General features: G+C 34.9%; 1 protein-coding gene across 1 annotated transcript in view; it reads right to left on the bottom strand.

Annotated features, from left to right (window-relative positions):
* Nucleotides 1-18,718, bottom strand: part of LOC145685312 (mannan endo-1,4-beta-mannosidase-like) — a 150,781-nt gene that overhangs the window by 47,044 nt on the left and 85,019 nt on the right. The gene's annotated exons all lie outside the window — the stretch shown is intronic.

Genomic DNA, 18,718 nt, shown 5'->3' with positions numbered 1-18,718 from the left:
TATAAAATTCCAAGAAGCATAGAAGCTTGTTCAGCCATTTTAAAACTAAATTGAATCACAATAACAAACTGGCGAATCATGAATAGTGAACATAAATATTCACAGAAATTTAAAACCCAGTACAGTACAATTATAATATTGTTCATTTCCTTTGGGAAAATACAGAGTTTCGAGTTTCAATCATCCCTGAGGTACGTCTGAATTAAGTTCATACACCAGGGAACTGACTTGATTAGATATGACAATTTGTTGCGGCCTTTTAAGTAAGACGAAATTAACATCAAAAGGTTACGTGAAAGGTTATTGATAATTTTTAAGCAGTAAGCCATGATTTAGCTTGTGAAAAGGTTCAGCGATATCTGTGGGGGATGACATTTATTACAAACCAATATCATTATATATTCAAGCCACACAAATTTAGTATACTACTTGTTTCATTAAACTTGACCAAATTTCATAGATTTTCTTACTGTGATTATATACACAAAATAAGGCATCGCAAAATCTACATGTGCTGTCATTTTTATACGATGACTAGCATATATATTACTAGCTTCGCTGGGTTAAAATGAAAATTTAAATGCACAACTAAGTTTCTCATGTGTTTAGTACCCGTGAAATATGCTGTTTTCGTTTTTAATGGCATCGATTTAAACGGCATCGGAAAGATCATCTCGGCGACCCCGAAAACCATGAATTCGACACTAATATTGGTCATTTTCGATCATTTTATTATCTCCCCCTCTCCCAAATTGCGGGGCTGAATTTGGTTTTAAACAGGATCGGAAGTGTCACTCTCCATCTCAGCGACCCTAAAAACTACGGATCAGACACCAAAATCACACATTTTTTATCATTATATATATATATATATATATATATATATATATATATATATATATATATATATATATATCCCCCTCCTCCTCTTCCATGTTGCGGGCCACGGCATCGGAACTGTCACGGTCATCTCAGCGACCCCGGAAACTATGGATTCGACACTAATTTGTAGTGATGAGCGCAAGAGTCTTGGTCTTGCAGTTTTTGCAAGAGTCTTGCATGCAAGACCAAGACCAAGACCAAGACCAAGACCAGGGATCCCGATGCAAGACCAAGACCAAGACCATACCTGCAAGACCAAGACCAAGACCAAGACCATACCTGCAAGACCAAGACCAAGACCAAGACTCTTGCGCAAGAGTCTTGCACAAGTATGGTACTACTTGATTTTTTATAGAATGTAAAAAGGAAGGGGCAAAATCATTACATCTTTCACGTGAACTTCTTGGCTCCAGTAAAAATACCGCCGGAGTGAATGTATTCCCAGTAGTTTATGCAATCCATGTGCTCCTGTAACATATAGCTACAGTATGTCGTTTTTTGAATCGGTTGTTCACGAGACGACCGATAGCATAATTCTATGAATTGTTACAAGCTATAATAACTTCAGTGTCTGATTTACTTTGGTCATCATTTGATGATTCACGACGGCCCATGATTGGATTTTGGGAAATCATACGAAGAATAGTTGTGTCCATAAGAAGTGGATAAGCAAAAATAAACTAGAGCATGTTATGGACACGGTAGCTCAGTGGAAGAGCGTGCACCTCTGGTACATGGGGCCCTGGTTCGATCGCAGCTTCTTTGGTGCACAAACGCCCTGTGCGTGGGTTTTCCCGTTTCCTCGTACTTTCTTCATTCCACCATTTCTCATCATCACTGTTTCCCTTAGCCTCAGTGTAATAATCGTGGGACGTTAAAGTAATATTTCATTTCATTTAAAAACATATTAATGGTGTTCTTCTTCCAAAACTAAGGCAATGTAGTATTGAACATCGGCAATTCCGTACACCATAGATGTCGACTACATGGGTATGGCATTGGCTCTGAGGTTGAAGCATCCGTTGGAAATTTTTAATATGTACTTATAAAATTAATATTGAAATAACATTTTCATGACATTGACAAAAACTTAGCGCATGTGACCGCACGTTTGATTTCATAGGTGGATGCTTATACGTTGAATAATTGTTTATCAATATAACTTATAGCCCCCTTAGGTATACGGCATATCTAGGATTCAACGATATAACATTATACAACAATAAATCATCTATATTAACAACTAAGAGTGATTTCGTACTTATTTCAAATAACTTGAAGTTTGATGCTGTTATTATGTATTTCTAATGTAGGTCAAAGTATTGATATAAATTGAGTTTACACAAAAGACATAGACAGTTGAGTCGTTTTCAGTTTTCACTCAAATTTTTTTAACCCTTAACGAGTTTTCGTAACCATTTGGCTACACCTTTGTTTGATCTTGTGTATTGCGTTTGAAGAGTATCAGGTATTGTTCGTTATGATTATTTGTGTACTTACTTTCCGCGATGGTAGCAGTTATTGCCCCTGGTGAAAACTCTGGTAAATTTTTCGCGGGAAGTTGTCTGTGGATATGTTGTTTTGCAAACAGTGCCGGAAGCAGTGAACCGTTAAGGGTTAAAATATTGGGGCCGCGGTGGCTCAATGGTAGAGTGTTCAGCTCTGGTGTTTGGGGTCCCGCGTTCGATCCCAGCCCCCGCCAAGTGAACTTTGTGGTGGACAAATACCGTGTGCGTGGGTTTCCTCGGGGTTCTCCCGTTTCCTCCCACTTTCTTCTTTCCACCATTTTCATTATCACCGTCTTCTTTAGCCTAGCCGGCATAAGCGTGGGACGTAAAACTCACAAATTTAATTTCATTTCATATTCTAAAATATTAAGAGGTTTAATTATTATTATTTTAATTTTTTCTCTCTATTTTGGTCAATATTGCAAAACATATCATCATCGTCATAATAATTGCTATTCTGCCATTATTGGCATGTCACTTGCTGCAGCTGAGAAGCTTTGATGACTGTGGTCCTCAGCTAGTCTCTTCGTCTTAACGTAGCAATTTTCTGTCTTAATATCTTTCTTCAACTACAATCTCCCTCGCCCCCTCCCTCTAGCACGTCCCTCATAATACAGTTCCTCCTCAGCCAATGTCCTCCTCTTTATTACATCTAAAATTCTTCTTTTCTCCCCTACTGCTACTATTTCTAAAACCTTCGCATTCGTTTTCCGTTCAACCCAGCTGGTTCTCTCTTTTTTTCTCCATGCCCACATTTCGAAAGTCTAACTGTTTCATCGTTTTTGCGTAATGTCCTTGTTTCTGCCCCATACAGTACATATTAGAATCAGTAAAACTAAATTTCAATATTTAATTGGGAGTTTGTTCAATACAAAGATGAGCTAATCGTGGTTAGAAAGAAAAAAATCTGACGCCTTTAGAATGTAAAAATAATTTTGCAATTTATGGTATTTCAGTAATCTGTGCCGTCTTGGTTTTCTTTCATGCGTCTCACTGTCAGGGGTAGCCTCCCCAGTTTGGGAACCAGTGGAGTATTGGATCTGTTAAAACATATAAAAATATTACGAAATGTTGTGATTTATCTTATAAGTAGTGAAGCGTGATCACCCATTGAAAAAAAAAGGAAAGGTCATCGCCTATGTTGTACAGTATCATCACACTTACACGAAGGTAAAATATATTACATTTAGAAACATACATTGTATTTCCCTCACTATTGACGCAATGTAGGATTTATTATCCCTTATATCCAGAGTAAAATTTACGTATGAAAATCATAGATTTCTTAAAAGCAAAACTTGCAAGACTCTTGCAAGCAAGACCAAGACTGGGTGTGCAAGACCAAGACCAAGACCAAGACTAGGTGTGCAAGACCAAGACCAAGACCAAGACCGAGGGTTCCAGTGCAAGACCAAGACCAAGACCGCATGTGCAAGACCAAGACCAAGACCAAGACCACCCGGGTCTTGGTCTTGGTCTTGCATTTGCTCATCACTACTAATTTGGGATACTCTTGACCAGTTTTATGTATTTCCCTTCCCCAAGATACGGGGCTGAATTTGGATCTAAATAGCATCAGAAGTGTCACTGCACACACACACACACACACACACACACACACACACACACATATATATATATATATATATATATATATATATATATATATATATATATATATATATATATATATATATATATATATATATATCTTCCTCCCCATGTTGCGGGCTATGGCATCGGAAATGTCTCCGTTCATCCCAGATACCCCAAAAGTATGAATTCAGCACTAATATCGGCCATTTTCGATCATTTTAAAATACCTCTTCCTCCCCCTTCCAGAATTTGCGGGGTTGAATTTGAATTTAAACCGGATCGAAAGTATCACTGTTCATCTAAGCGATCCAGAAAACTATAAATTCGATACTGATAGCGGCCACTTTCGATCATATATGTATATATATATATCCATCTCTCCCCCAAGTGGTGGGACTGATTTTGAATTTAAACAGGATCGGAAATGTCACTGTTCATCTGAATGATCCCGAAAACTATGGATTCGACACTAATATTAGTCATTTTCGATCATATTTCAATGTTTATCCCCCTCCCATCCCCAACTTTCAGGGCTGAACTTGGATTGAAACAGTATCAGAAGTATAACAGTTTCCCTCATTGGCCCCGAAAACTATCGATTCAACAATATCATCGGTCATTTTTCATCATTTTTAAATTTCTCTCCCCCCTCCCCTACGTTGCATCCGTCAAAGTGAATATCCTTAAGTAATCCCTGCTCCCAAACTCATGTATGTTGAAAATTTGATTGAGTTCGGTCGGGTGGTTCAAGAATGATGTAGTCTGAAACTAGTCATTAATTTTTTATTTTTTACTTATATCTCCCCTCCCCCTTCTCTAGGTTGGCTTGTCAAAGGGAAATGATAAAAAACACCCATGCCTCCACCCTCATATATGTTGAAAATTTGATCGAGATTGGTTGGGCTGTTCAAAAGTTATTAGGTTTTATTTTTACATCCCCTCCCCCTCCCGTCTCCCTCCCCTAGGATTTACCCTTAAAGTGAAATTACAAACATATTTCCAGATCCGAACCTCGTTTATCTTGAAAATTTTATTGAGATTGGTCGGATAGTTCAAGAGTTATTAAGTTTCAAAATAGTCACTTTCAGTGTTATATAAATTGATTTTTATATACCCCCCCTCCTTCTCTTCCCCTACGTTGCTCCGTCAAATTTAAATCATAAGAACGATTCCAGGCCTAAACCTCATCCATGTTGAAAATTTGATCAAGATCGGTTTAGTGGTTCAGGAGTTATTAAGTTTTATTTATTTTTATACTCCCTTCCCCAATCCCTCAGTTCTATCAACAAAGTGGAAAACCCAAAACCAGCCCAGCTTCGAACTTCATCCATGTTACAAATTTAATCGAGATCGGTCGAAAGGTTCAGGAGGTTTAGAGTCACAAACATAGTGATTTTCAATATTACATATATAGATTAAGTCTTTCACTTATTCTAATTACAGGACAATTTAAATGAAGTACTCAACGTGATTTTTTACGGTAAAATGAATGTCTCATTTGTAAAAAAAAATCCTATTGATATCAAAATACAACAGTTGAAGAAACTCTTGTTTATCTATAAATTCATTTACAGACTTTTAGTGGAAAACAATTTCCATAAATTGTCTTCTATCATATGAAAATGTGATATCAAAAATTTTTAGCAAGGTTGAATACTATCCATTTTCATTTTACGATAATCTTTTGTATGTCTTATAGTAAGTATCTCAAAAAAATATTTTGTATTCTTTCAATTTTCCTATCGATATACTTATAAAAAGGTGTCCAAATTATATTCCAACATACTATAAATATGACTATTGAACAAAATCTTTAGTGCTTGCATATTTGTAAATACCTTCGTATTTCTGATTAAAAATCACAATGATCTTTATCCTTCATTAACTATTTTTAGAATGTCTCTATCAAAACATAATTTATTGTCTAACCTTACTCCCGGATCATTTATTTTTTTAACTCTTTGCATAGCTTCTTTGTTCAGCGTATGCACGAAACGAGGTGGATTATGTTTTGTAGAAAAAGTGACAACTAAGCACTTCTTTGATTTAGATTATGTCGAATGCTCCACCTATAACATACATCTAGACCCTAATGCAATTTCAATGCATAATTCCTGGTCCATACTTCTTTATACAATTTAATATCGTCCGCGAACATCAAACATTTAAATTCTTTTATTACTGTTGGCAGATCATTAATAAACAAAAATATGCAGAGGTCCGAAAGAATTAACTTCATACCAATCCCTGAGGTATGAAAGAATTAACTTCATACAACAGGAAACTGACTTGGTTAGATATCTAATTTTTGTGGCCTTTTAAGGAAGATGAAATTAATATCAAAATGTTATGAGAAAAATTGATAATTTTTAAGCGGTATGTCATGATTTAGCTTGTCAAAAGCTTTAGCGATATCTATAGGGGATGACATCTACATTATGTTTACTTTCAACTGATTCAGAGGCGTACTGAGTAAAATCAATTAAGTTAGTCACAGTTCATCTCTACGAATAAAGTCCATGCCAATATATAGATATATAAGATTTTAACGATTGTATATTTTGGAAAAAGAATTTGTTCAAATATTCTAGACAGGGCAAAAATAATGATATCAGTCTATAGTTTTCAACATCAGATGAATTTCCTTTTTATGAATTAGACGGATCTTGCTAACCTTCCAAGCCTCAGAAAGGTTTATGTTTTTAATATTAGATTTTAGACATAACACAATGATTTCATTAATACCTCGCCAAAACCTTTAAACATATAAACAGGTATTAAATCAGATCCGGAGGATTTTGATGGTTTCTACTTTCTAATTACTTTTATATAATAATTTTCAGTGACAAAATTTATATTCAATCATTGGTACATTTCCAAGTTAATCGATTTGGGTGTATTATAATTAGCAGTGTATTGAGAATAAACACTTTTAAAATATTCAGCAAAACTATTAACCATTGAATTGTTGGTATCTAGAGATTGCTTTTGGTTAGTCATATGACTAGATGCTATTTTCTTCTCATTTTTGTTGTTAATAAAAGTAAACAAGTTTTTCGGATTTATCATATTTTTAGCTTGGAAAATATACAATTTATGTGCCTTATCCATAATACTTTTTAATTCTCTACTCAATTCATTTAATTTATTTAAATTGTAATCTGAGTGCACTTTTCGTTTTGTATAATATTCTTTCTCTTTTAAAGTATTAATTATTACTGTAGTGAACCTACATATAAATCCCCTAATTTTGTTCTTAAGCATCTAACATTCTGATAATTAAATGTTATATAATGTGTGGCATCAATCATTTAGCTCACAGCAAACATTTGACCTTGTCTGCAGTATATAGACTATATGTATATATGTATCACTTTCTTACTTTTTCAATTTTATAATTCCTACATGGTCAATCGAATGAAAATCAATTTTTCTCTTTAAGTTTTCTAGTTTCTCTAAATACAATTCTTCTATTTAGTGACAGACTTTTATTGACGTAGTTTCCTCCACAAAAAATCCTATATGTTTACAACTAAGATTTTTTTAAAATTTCTTTTCTGGAGGAAACTATCCTTATCAAATCGTCTAACAAACTTTGCAATTATACCTGGGTTAAGTTGTCTTGGTGACTTATTCAATCTATGGCAAACATCGATCATTTCATCCTTGAGATTTAACTCCAAAGCATTACCAACCTTTTTAACCAAGCTAATGCCATCCTCATTAAGAAAAAGAGGAATACCACGAATCTTGATAGTATTTTGTCTACTGTATTGATCTATTTCGTCAACTAGTAACTGTAACTTATGAACCGATATCGAACTAAATAAGTTGCGCCAGAATTGTTGCGTATTCGAATACATTTTTAAATGTTGGTCCTTCAGCAGTAAACTCTTCTTCAACCTCAGTGTCCTTGACCTATGCATCAATACTCTTGATGACTACATCCAATAACGACGGTTTCGGCGTTAGTGGAGTTTGCTGGTTGCAATACAGCAATATTTGCATTTTTGCCACAGATCTCGAAGGAAGCATTGTTACGAACATGGCGATGAAAATCTGTATTTTTAAACTTGGTACGACACCACTATCTGTAAAAGGAACTTCAGTTATCTTCAATCATGTTACGTATTTTAATAGCTGTTGAAAAACATGCTTTCAGTTTTTGAATTTCTTATCGAAGTTAGTTAGAGGCAACTTATAGATTGGATCCGCAGAAGAGGGAGTAGTGCAGATTCATTTCTCGTCGTTAGTTGGATGTACACACGGAAAAGAAGGTATTTGAGAGTTGACAGATTTTATTTTGCCAATAACTCGGGAACAAATGAATTAATATGGATCTTTTTGTTGTTATCCTTAGAATAGTTATAATATGATAACTTGCCAGAATCCGTACTCCAATAGGTTAATTTATTGTTTAGTTATTAGGGAAAGAAATTTTGTCAACTGAAGAATACTTTCTTTAGTGACTGTACATACTCAAGTCCTGGTCGTAATCAGCATTGGCATAGGTTGACTACATCAGGATCAGACATAGAGCAAGGAAACTATTAGATGGGCGGCACTTGACACCCTGTAGCTGAAAAAACATCCTTTGTTCAGGGCCTTCTGATAGCAAAAGACTCAATTTTCCAGTGTCGAACGATACGTGATGCCCCCGTACTGTCCAGCTATGGAAAATCGAACACCCGGGAAACTCATTTTCTTTTACGACTCTTCTTTGAGGGTTTACTCGTTCCCTTTTAGGGCCCTTTTTAGGGGTGTACTCGTTCTCTTTTATGAGCACTTTTTTCAACCCCTATTTCAACATAGCAGAAATTAAAAAAGACTATGAACGCATATTTTAGCAGCACTCCTATGTAACCTAGCAAAGACTACTAGAATAATGGGGGTGTATTCGTTCTTTTTTATGACCACTTTTTCAACCCCTATTTTAACATAGCAGAAATTACTTAATACAATGAACACATAATCCAATCAGAAATTACACAGAGACTACGAACACAAGTATGTAACAAAGCAGAGCTAATTAAAGACTATGATCACATTTTCCAACTCCTATGTAACATAGCAGAAATTACATAAAACTACGAACACCAAGCAGAGCTAATAAAATATTTTGCCTTATTTTTCACCCCTACTTTAAGATAGCAGAAATTACTTAAGACTACGAACCTGTAGCAGAACTGATAAAAGAATATGGCTTCTTTCAACCACTATTTAACAAAGCACATATTGCATAAGACTATGAACCCATTTTCCAACCCTATTTAACATAGCAGAAATTTCATAAGATTACGAACACGTAGCAGAAGTAATAAAAGAGTATGGTATATTTTTCCACCCCTATTTTATCGTAGCAAAAATTAAATAAGACTACGAGCACAGAGACTACGAAAACACAACTATGTAACATAGCGGAAAAGCTACAAGCATTTACCACATGCCCATGACATTGTTCTTTATGCGAAATGATGAAAATATTTTAAAAGTTAATCGCGGGTGTAAAAGAAATAATAGTGTATTAAAAAATTACAATCTTTTCAACTGGTAATGCGCTCTGGAGAAAGATGAAATACTGTTTCCCTAATGAACGTGTAAATAATAGGACATGACAACAGTGATTTTTCTGTTTTTGTTAGTTTAAAGTCTTCTGGTGTAGTGAACGGATCGTAGTGGTGTGTGTGATCTATTTTTGTCTGTTTTCATCCGAGAAAGGATAAAACACGCCATTTAGAACGTTTTAAAATTAGTTTAAGTTGTGGTGTAGTGTTATTTAGAAGTTTCGTATCATTATAAAGGCTAATATTAAAGGGAAGTGAGTTCTAAGTGAATCAACGTGTTAAATCGGTTTGTAGCATTTTCATGTTTCTGCATGTTTTCTCTGAGTAAAAAATAACAAATTAACAATATTTACAAATGCATTACATAACAAGGAATAAGTTAAAGTAGCGCTCTTTAGTAAAATCCAATAATATTCATTAGCATTCCGCAAATTAAGTTTACGATATATAAATGAATAATAGCTTCGAGGGTAATTAAGATGACGTCAGAGAAGAAATCGGTACATGATTGGATCTATGAGTCATTTATGAAAAATTAAGAATTAAAAAATGGCTCAAGCTGTTTTGCGCAGACCTTGTCTTTTTGTATTTCCGTATAATAAAGCTGAGTGTAAATATAATGTAACAAATAGTACATATTAAACCTATTACTTAAATGTGTCAATTTTTCTTAAATTAAATGCAAATGTTATGCACCGCTTGTATGTATGTTATAACAAGTGTGTGAAAAACTTTACAAGTTGTATATTGTTTGTTTGTTTAATGTTCGTTATTTTGTCTTCAGTTTATTGTCTATCATTTTGATTTCCAATTGCTTGTTTTGTTTATCATTTCTGTTATTATTTATCTATTTTCATTTTCTTTGTTATTAATGCATTGTCAGCAATGTACATAAAAGTTGGGAAAATTGTCTCACAATTTTCATGCCAACTCATTCGACTGCAGGAAGAAAAAAAGACAAAGGAAAATCGTAATAAACAGAAGATCAAGAATTAGTTTGAAACGATATGACTGTTAATATCACCATGAAGTTCTAATTAGTAACGACCCAACCGGGTCCTTGTCTGTCTTTCTTAATTCGATGTCATGTCTTTAACAATATTTATGGTAATACTCTAAAATATGCCAAACTAATCAAAATTTCAGTAGAATTGAATAAGATTGCTTCTAAGCCGAACTCTGGTACCATTCTAGTTTAAACGTACACTACGCCAAGCTTTGATATCAATGTTCTTTTGCTGCGGTCCGTAGTTTGTGGACACATTTCCATATTGATCTATGAAGGAAGGAAGAAATAAGTACAAATAAATGTAATTATGTAAAATAAGCAATTAAAATTAGATCATGTATTAAGTAAGAATGATATAAGTGGAAGATAAGAAGTAATTAATGAAAGTAATTAATAAAGAAAATGATAAATGGAATTATAATAGATGGAGATAAGCTATAATATCTAAAGTTATGAACTAAATGAAGGTGCTCACAATCTACTTGTCTGAAGGCTCATAAAAGTTAATCAATTGAAGCTACTTATATGGCGTTATAACCTACGTAATCCAACATCCAACCTGACGTAATGGAAAACTACCTATGAAAAAGGGATTACTTACCTAGGTATACGTGAAGACCTGGAACATCATCTGTATACCACAGTTATGGTGAACATCAATGTACTTAATACTTAACATTTGTTTGTGAATAATAACCTTTCGACTCTAAATCAGAAATAACTTGATCTGTTTTTGTGTATTTAATCTTTGAGCTGTTTTCTCTCATTCTGTAACTATATGATATTGTGTATATTATTCATTCGCTTTGTGTCAATTTGTCTAAAAGTCTGTAAATTTTACCGTATTTATTCGTTATTCGGCTCGGAGTAACAACGTCTGTGTCAAGAACTTGGACCGCGTTACCCACAGCTCACTTAACTTTTCAGAATACTGTTCTGGTGGCGACCTACGTATCGCCTCGCGTTTGTCCTACGGGTTACAACCTTCGGATCGCTTGAGGACACATAATAATAAATTATCGATATTGGGCAAAAGTTTCCAAATATCATGTGGTGAGGACTGTTCGTCACGACGAGTTGCAGACGTCGTGGAGATATTGAATAGTCGTTATGGTAAAGAAAGTAGTGAGTTATAACACAAATATTTCATAATGAGGGTCTGTTTTTAAATGGGTCTTACGCAGAGTCGTTTTGACGCTTGATTAGTGGCATACTAGAGAGTACGACTAACATTTGACTACTCTGAATAAGCGGTTAGCGCACTGGTCAATTATTAAACTTAAATAACATGTAAACAGAGTGACGTATTGATGACGTGTTTCCAGATTTAGCAATAGGTCATCAAGTACTATATGACGCAAAAGTACTGACTATCGAGGTCAAAGGTAAAATATTTTAAAACAAATAACTCGTAAACGAAGCTACGTATTGAGGGCGTGTTTCCACATTTAGTAATAGGTCATCAAGTACAATATGTCCCAAAAGTAGTAATCATCGTGGTATAAGGTTTAAACCCAAAAACTTGTAAACGGAGCCACACATTGAGGTGCTGTTTCCACATATACTAATAGGTCATCAACTCCTACATGTCCCAAAAGTACTGACCATCGAGGTTAGAGGTCAAACGGAGCCACATATTGAGGGTGTGTTTCAGATTTAGCAATAGATCAAGTACTACATGACGCAAAAGTACTGACCATCGAGGTGAAAGGTCAAATATTTAAACCTGAATAACTCCTAAACGGAGCCACATATCGAGGTGCTGTTTACACATTTAGTAATAGGTCATTAACTCCTACATGTCCCAAAAGTACTGACAATCGAGGTATAGGGTCAAGTTTTTGACCCCGAATAGCTTGTAAACGGAGCCACATATTGAGGGTGTGTTTCCACATTTGGCAATAGGTCATCAAGTACTACTTGACGTAAAAGTACTGACCATCGAGGTCAAAGGTCAAATATTTAAACGTAAACAACTTGTAAACGGTGGGACGTATGGGGGTGCTGCTTCCACATTTAGTAATAGGTCATCAAGTACTACATGTTCGAAAAGTACTGACCATCGAGATCAAAGGTCAAATATTTAAACCCGAATAACTTGTAAACGGTGAGACGTATTGAGGGTGTGTTTCCAGATTTAGCAATAAGTCATCAAGTACTACACGTCCTAAAGTACTGACCATAGAGGCCAAAGGTCAAAAATATTTAAACCCGAATAAATTGTATACGGTGAGATGTATTGAGATGCTGTTTTCACATTTAGTAATAGGTCAAAAAAATACTATAAGACGCAAAAGTACTGACCATCGAGGTCAGAGGTCAAATATTTAAACCTGAAATAATTGTAAACGGCGAGACGAATTGAGGGGGTATTTCCAGGTTTTCGACCATGCTGATTACGAATATGATATCTATTTTGATCTTGATATAATAGTTTATGTGGGATATGCTCTTTTTGTCAATTTTTGGACGATTTGCGTGAAACTTGGAATATATGGGTTTTCGACCATGTTGATTACGAATATGATATCTGTTTTGATCTAGATCTTATAGTTTATGTGTTTTGTATTTTCAGAAAAATATTTATGTATGAAGTGTATTAATTAGCTTTATTCTATTTACAGGTTTAGAAAATATCAGCAAAAATATCAGTACACGTTAAGAATAATACGTTATTAGAAAAAAAACACTTTTCTGGTGTTCTATAGTGGGAACAGACCCAGTTATAGTAAATAAATCAAATCGCGAAAATACATGAGATAAAGTTTTTAAAATTTCACTAATAATAATAATATTTGTTAGTTATTAGAATAATATAGTTACTTTTATACTAAAATTAGGTGGTTTATATACTATAGTACTATAAGTAATATTGGTGCTTAATTAGAAAAAATGGAGAGTTCTAGTAAAATTACAATTATTAACAAAATAACTAGAAAGTACAAAAAATTCCGAATGAACGGTACAATGATAACTGCGTAACTTGCGAGAATCCCTCATGAGCAAAACCCAATTACTTGGTTGCGAAGTGGAATTGCTCAGCTATTAAATATGTTAATGACAAATGTAGATTCCCATTATCAGCTAGGGCTGACATTATGGAATCAGAATAATCCAGATAGATCTTTTGGTTTTTTGTTTCGAGAAGAAGCGAATGTTGGTGAAAGTTTCATCCGAGATGCTTTAAATCGAGTTATACAGTCTAATGCAAAGTTTATGGAACAAGATCGTTTTGTTATTGATTTTCATCATGTGGCCTCACTGTAGGGGAGGGGAGGAAAAGTCAAAATTTTACCTCTGATGAAGAATATATGAAAAAGTGCAAAGGTATAGTCATTATTAAAAATAAAGATAGGAGTTGCCTTGCCCATGCCCTGGTAGTTGCTAAAGTCCTGATTGATAATAAGGGTGATAAAAATACATCTCAACCCTGCTATAATCGGAAAAAGAACTTTATGTCTTTAGAAGCAAAATTATTGAGTAAGAGTTCTGGTCTTAATTTGATGAATGGTGGTGGCATACCAGGATTGAAATTAATTCAAAAATATTTATCTGATTATACAATTACAATGTACGATGATTTGACGGGGGAGAAAACATTTTTCGAAGACGTGGACGGTGAAAAGAAAATTAATCTACTAATCATAAATAATCACTATAATGCTATTACTAATTTATCTGCCGCATTTAGTTGTTCGTACTTTTGCGATACATGTCATAAAAATATGATCATAAAGAAAAACATATAGGTCACTGTAAGGCATTATGTCCTAAATGCCGGAAAAATCCTCCGTGTAGAAAAACGGAGGAAGTATTGAATTGTGATAAATGTATCAGGTCTTTTTATGGTAAAGAATGTATGTCGTATCATTTAAAAACGGATTTGTGTTCGCAGTTGAAAGTGTATACAATATAAATTAAAGCATACGCTGTTAAGAAAGGATAGAAATCCTCATAAGTGTGGGGAAACGTATTGCATAAGCTGTCAAAATAAAATGCCGCCCCGTCATCTATATTATATTCGTCCTCGAAAATATTCAGGTGCAGAAAAATGGATAATGGTGTTTTATGATGTAGAATGCAGAAAGGACGAAATATTACGCGAGCATGTGCCTAATTTACTTATTACGCAGCAAGTATGTTACAAATGTGTCAAGAATAGTGAGAGTATTACATGTAGCATTTGCAATAGACATTAAAATATTTTTATGGTGAAGATTATGTTGCTGCATTTCTTGAATATTTATTCAGTAAACCAGACAATACGAATTGAGTTATATGCATTGCACATAATGCTAAAGGATATGATACACATTTTATTCTGCATGCAATGATAACAGTAAAACAGTGGACTCCAAGCGTCATTATGAAGGGATGAAAAATATTGTGTATTGATTGCAAATATTTGAAGTTTATTGATGGTCTAAATTTTTTCCCATGGCGCGGGCGAAACTATCTGAAGCATTTGGTATAGACGAAGTAAAAGGGTATTTTCCCCACTATTTTAATACGGAAGATAATCAGAGATATGAAGGAAATATGCCTGACCCCAAATTTATGGTTATCAATACATGAAGAGAAAAGACCAAAAGCAGTTTATGCGCTGGTATGAAAATTCTCCAACACATTTAATTTTAAAGAAGAATTGATTCGTTACTGTCGGATGGATGTTGAACTTCTACGTAAGGCATGCATTAAATTTTTGATAGAATTTCAACAAATAACTAATGTCAATCCACTGGTCGATGCAATTAGTGTAGCCTCCGCATGTAATTGGTATTTCGACGCAATTTTTTGAAAAAGTAGACTGTAGGAATTATTCCTCATAATGGATATCGCTGGGCTGATCAAACAGTCCATCGAAGCGATACAATGGTTGATTCATGAGCAAGAGACTAGGTATTACAATCAAGCATGCGGCAAATAGTAGGGAAATGGCTCCAATTGGTATTTTTAAGTAGATGGATACGCACGTATAGATGATCAGGTTCATGTATTGGAATATGAAGGATGTTTTCATCATGGTTGTGTTAAATGCTATAAAATAGGGTGTAATAACCCTATAAATAACGATCCACATACCACATTTGAGATACGATATGAAAACAGTACTAGAAAAATTGATTATTTTTTAAAAAGTAGGTTTTGTAGTACACGAGATGTGGGGATGTGAATGGAAGAACGAGTTACGTAAAAACCCTCATATTGGAGAACTTGTGGCACATCACCCCCTGTGTAGAAAAGATCCTATTAAACAGAGGATGCTCTATACGAAGGACGCTGTTCTGCTGTCAACACTAGTTAACAAATTTAAACTTTTTGTTTGTTACATGAGAAAAATCACCTGATCTTAAAGGAACTTTTTGCGCTGAATTCGAATATGCACTCGGTTTCTCTCCATCACGTACAGTTTTCCCTAACAGAGGGATTTTCGGGAAATTCCCTCAAAAATTTCCCTTTTTCAGATATTTTATTCCCCTAGCTCCTGTCCCTTACATATAGTAACATAAAAATTATACCTAAGTATACCTTGATTTATATTTAATAAACCCTAAAAGTTTCGTAAAAATCTCTTTGTTCTTTCTAGAGAAATAAATATATTTGTATGTATACTGTGTGCACTGTTTATTGTACCTGATAGTAATGCTTTCATATCTCCTGAGTTGGGGTAAAAACGATTTGCTTTATTACTACAAACACAGACATAAAAATGAATATTTACAATAGTCAACAACACACTTGTATTGCTCTCTGTAAATTAGAAACGTGTATAAAAATAGAATGTACTTCCAACGTTTTTTTTAACGTACAGTATATATACAATTATCCAAGTTTTTTCGTTTTGTTCATGAAATGGTTATCAATATTTGTTATCAAATGTAACAGAATGCAAAAGAAAGAAAGAATGGAATACAGACTCATTGTTGACAACAATGAACTAATGCAGTCTGAATTTTCCACTACGGTATCGTTTCCCCCCTCCCCCCGCGCATTTCTTTCTTTCTTGTGTTCTTGACACCTGGTGAGGGAGTTTTGTACATTTTTATATTGACATGTGGTTTAACACTACTTCACTTTCAAAGTTGTCTTTGCTGCTAAGAGTGCTTTCATGTTTGATCTTAACGGCATTATACCCAACTAAGACCAGAAGTTTAGTTTGTGATCAGTACAATGGACGGTGTTCGTGTGTTAACTCACCAAATAGTTTTCGTTATGTGTGTGGCCAGTTTGTAGTTAAAGGACAGTGTAGATCCATTACGCCATCGGTGAAACTAGCATATTATATATATTTCGGATGTCGTGTGGGAGATCAGGACAATACTTGGGCACCCAACATAATTTGTGCGTTGTGCTACGTCGCTTTACTTGCATGGGCCGAAGGGAAACGGAGGTTCATGAAATTTGCTGTACCAATGGTGTGGAGAGAACCCACCAACCATCTGGATGATTGTTATTTTTGTCTCACAGTAGATAAGGGACATTCTAAAATAAGGAAATACACAATAAGTTATCCCAACGTTAAATCCGCAATTAGACCTATTCCGCACGGGGATGAACTTCCACTTCCCGAGCCCCCTACCAACTGGGAAGAGATATGGCCAAAAGACTCTGATGATGATCATGACCTTGATGAACCATCGACATCAACATGTACATCCAAGGATCCAACGTTCATCCCTGACTGTGTTCGCGAGCCACATTTCATCCGGCAATGTGAACTTAATGACCTAGTCCGTGATTTGCACCTGACAAAACAAGAGGCGGAACTTCTGGGATCAAGGGTCCAGCAGTGGAACTTTTTGGATGCAGAAACGAACATATCAGTGTACAGGAAAAGGCATGTTCAATTTTCAAGCTATTTCTCAATGCAAGATAATGTGTGCGTATGTACGGATATAAATGGGTTGATGGCGGAGCTAGGAATTCCTTACGTTCGAGAAGAATGGAGGTTATTTATCGACGCGTCAAAGGTCAGCCTTAAAGCTGTCCTTTTACATAATGGAAATAAAAATCCTTCTATACCACTTGCGCACTCAGTGAAGATTAAGGAATCCTATGACACCATGTCAACTTTGCTAAATCTTATAAATTACAAGGACCATTGTTGGCAAATATGTTGTGATCTCAAGGTAGTTGGTATTTTATTAGGACTGCAGTGCGGTTACACGAAGTACCAATGTTTTTTATGTTTATGGGATAGCCGAGCTGATGACAAACATTATGAAGTGAAGGAATGGGAACCTAGAGTGAATTACGTACCTGGAGAATGCAACGTCAAATACGCTCCTTTGGTAGATCCTAATAAGATATTACTACCGCCACTTCATATCAAGTTAGGACTTATGAAAAACTTTGTCAAAGCCATAGACACATCTGGTGAAGGTTTCAAGTATTTGCGAGATAAGTTCCCTAACCTGAGTGATGCTAAGATTTCAGCGGGAGTGTTTATTGGTCCCTAAATTAGGAAATTAATGCTTGATGATAGCTTTGACAGCAAGTTAAACAGTGCTGAGCTAGCTGCCTGGACAGCATTTAAGTGTGTTGTGCGCAACTTTCTGGGCAATAACAAAGCTGAGAGTTACACAGAAATCGTACAGGACATGATACAGAAATACAAAGAGTTGGGTTGTAGGATGTCTTTAAAAATCCACTTTTTGCACTCCCACCTCAGCTTCTTTCCTGCTAACCTAGGTGCTCTCAGCGACGAACATGGGGAAAGATTCCACCAAGATATAATGGCAATGGAGAAAAGATACCAGGGACGATGGGATCCTTCAATGATGGGGGACTATTGTTGGGGTCTTGTTAGAGAATGCAACATTTCTTACAAAAGAAGGAAGTAGTGTACGTTTTTGTAACCCAATGGAAGTTTCATATATTGTGATAGTTTTGATTGTCTTTTCATGACCTTTTGGTACATTTGTATTATTGTTTATTGTAAATTGTCACACTTGTAAATTATATTGTATTATATTTTATATATATGTTTGTGGTAATAATGCAAAACGTTTTACCTCAACTTAAGAGATCTGAAAGCATTACTATAAGGTGCAATAAACAGTACACACAGTATACATACAAACATATTTATTTCTCTAGAAAGAATAAAGCGATTATTACGAAACTTGGAGGGTTTGTTAAATATGAATCAAAGTATA

This window comes from Thermobia domestica, chromosome 5 (genome assembly GCF_964235325.1).
Source record: "Thermobia domestica chromosome 5, izTheDome1.hap1.1, whole genome shotgun sequence".
Classification (NCBI taxonomy): Eukaryota; Metazoa; Arthropoda; class Insecta; order Zygentoma; family Lepismatidae; genus Thermobia; species Thermobia domestica.
This window is presented reverse-complemented; position numbering and strand designations above follow the sequence as displayed.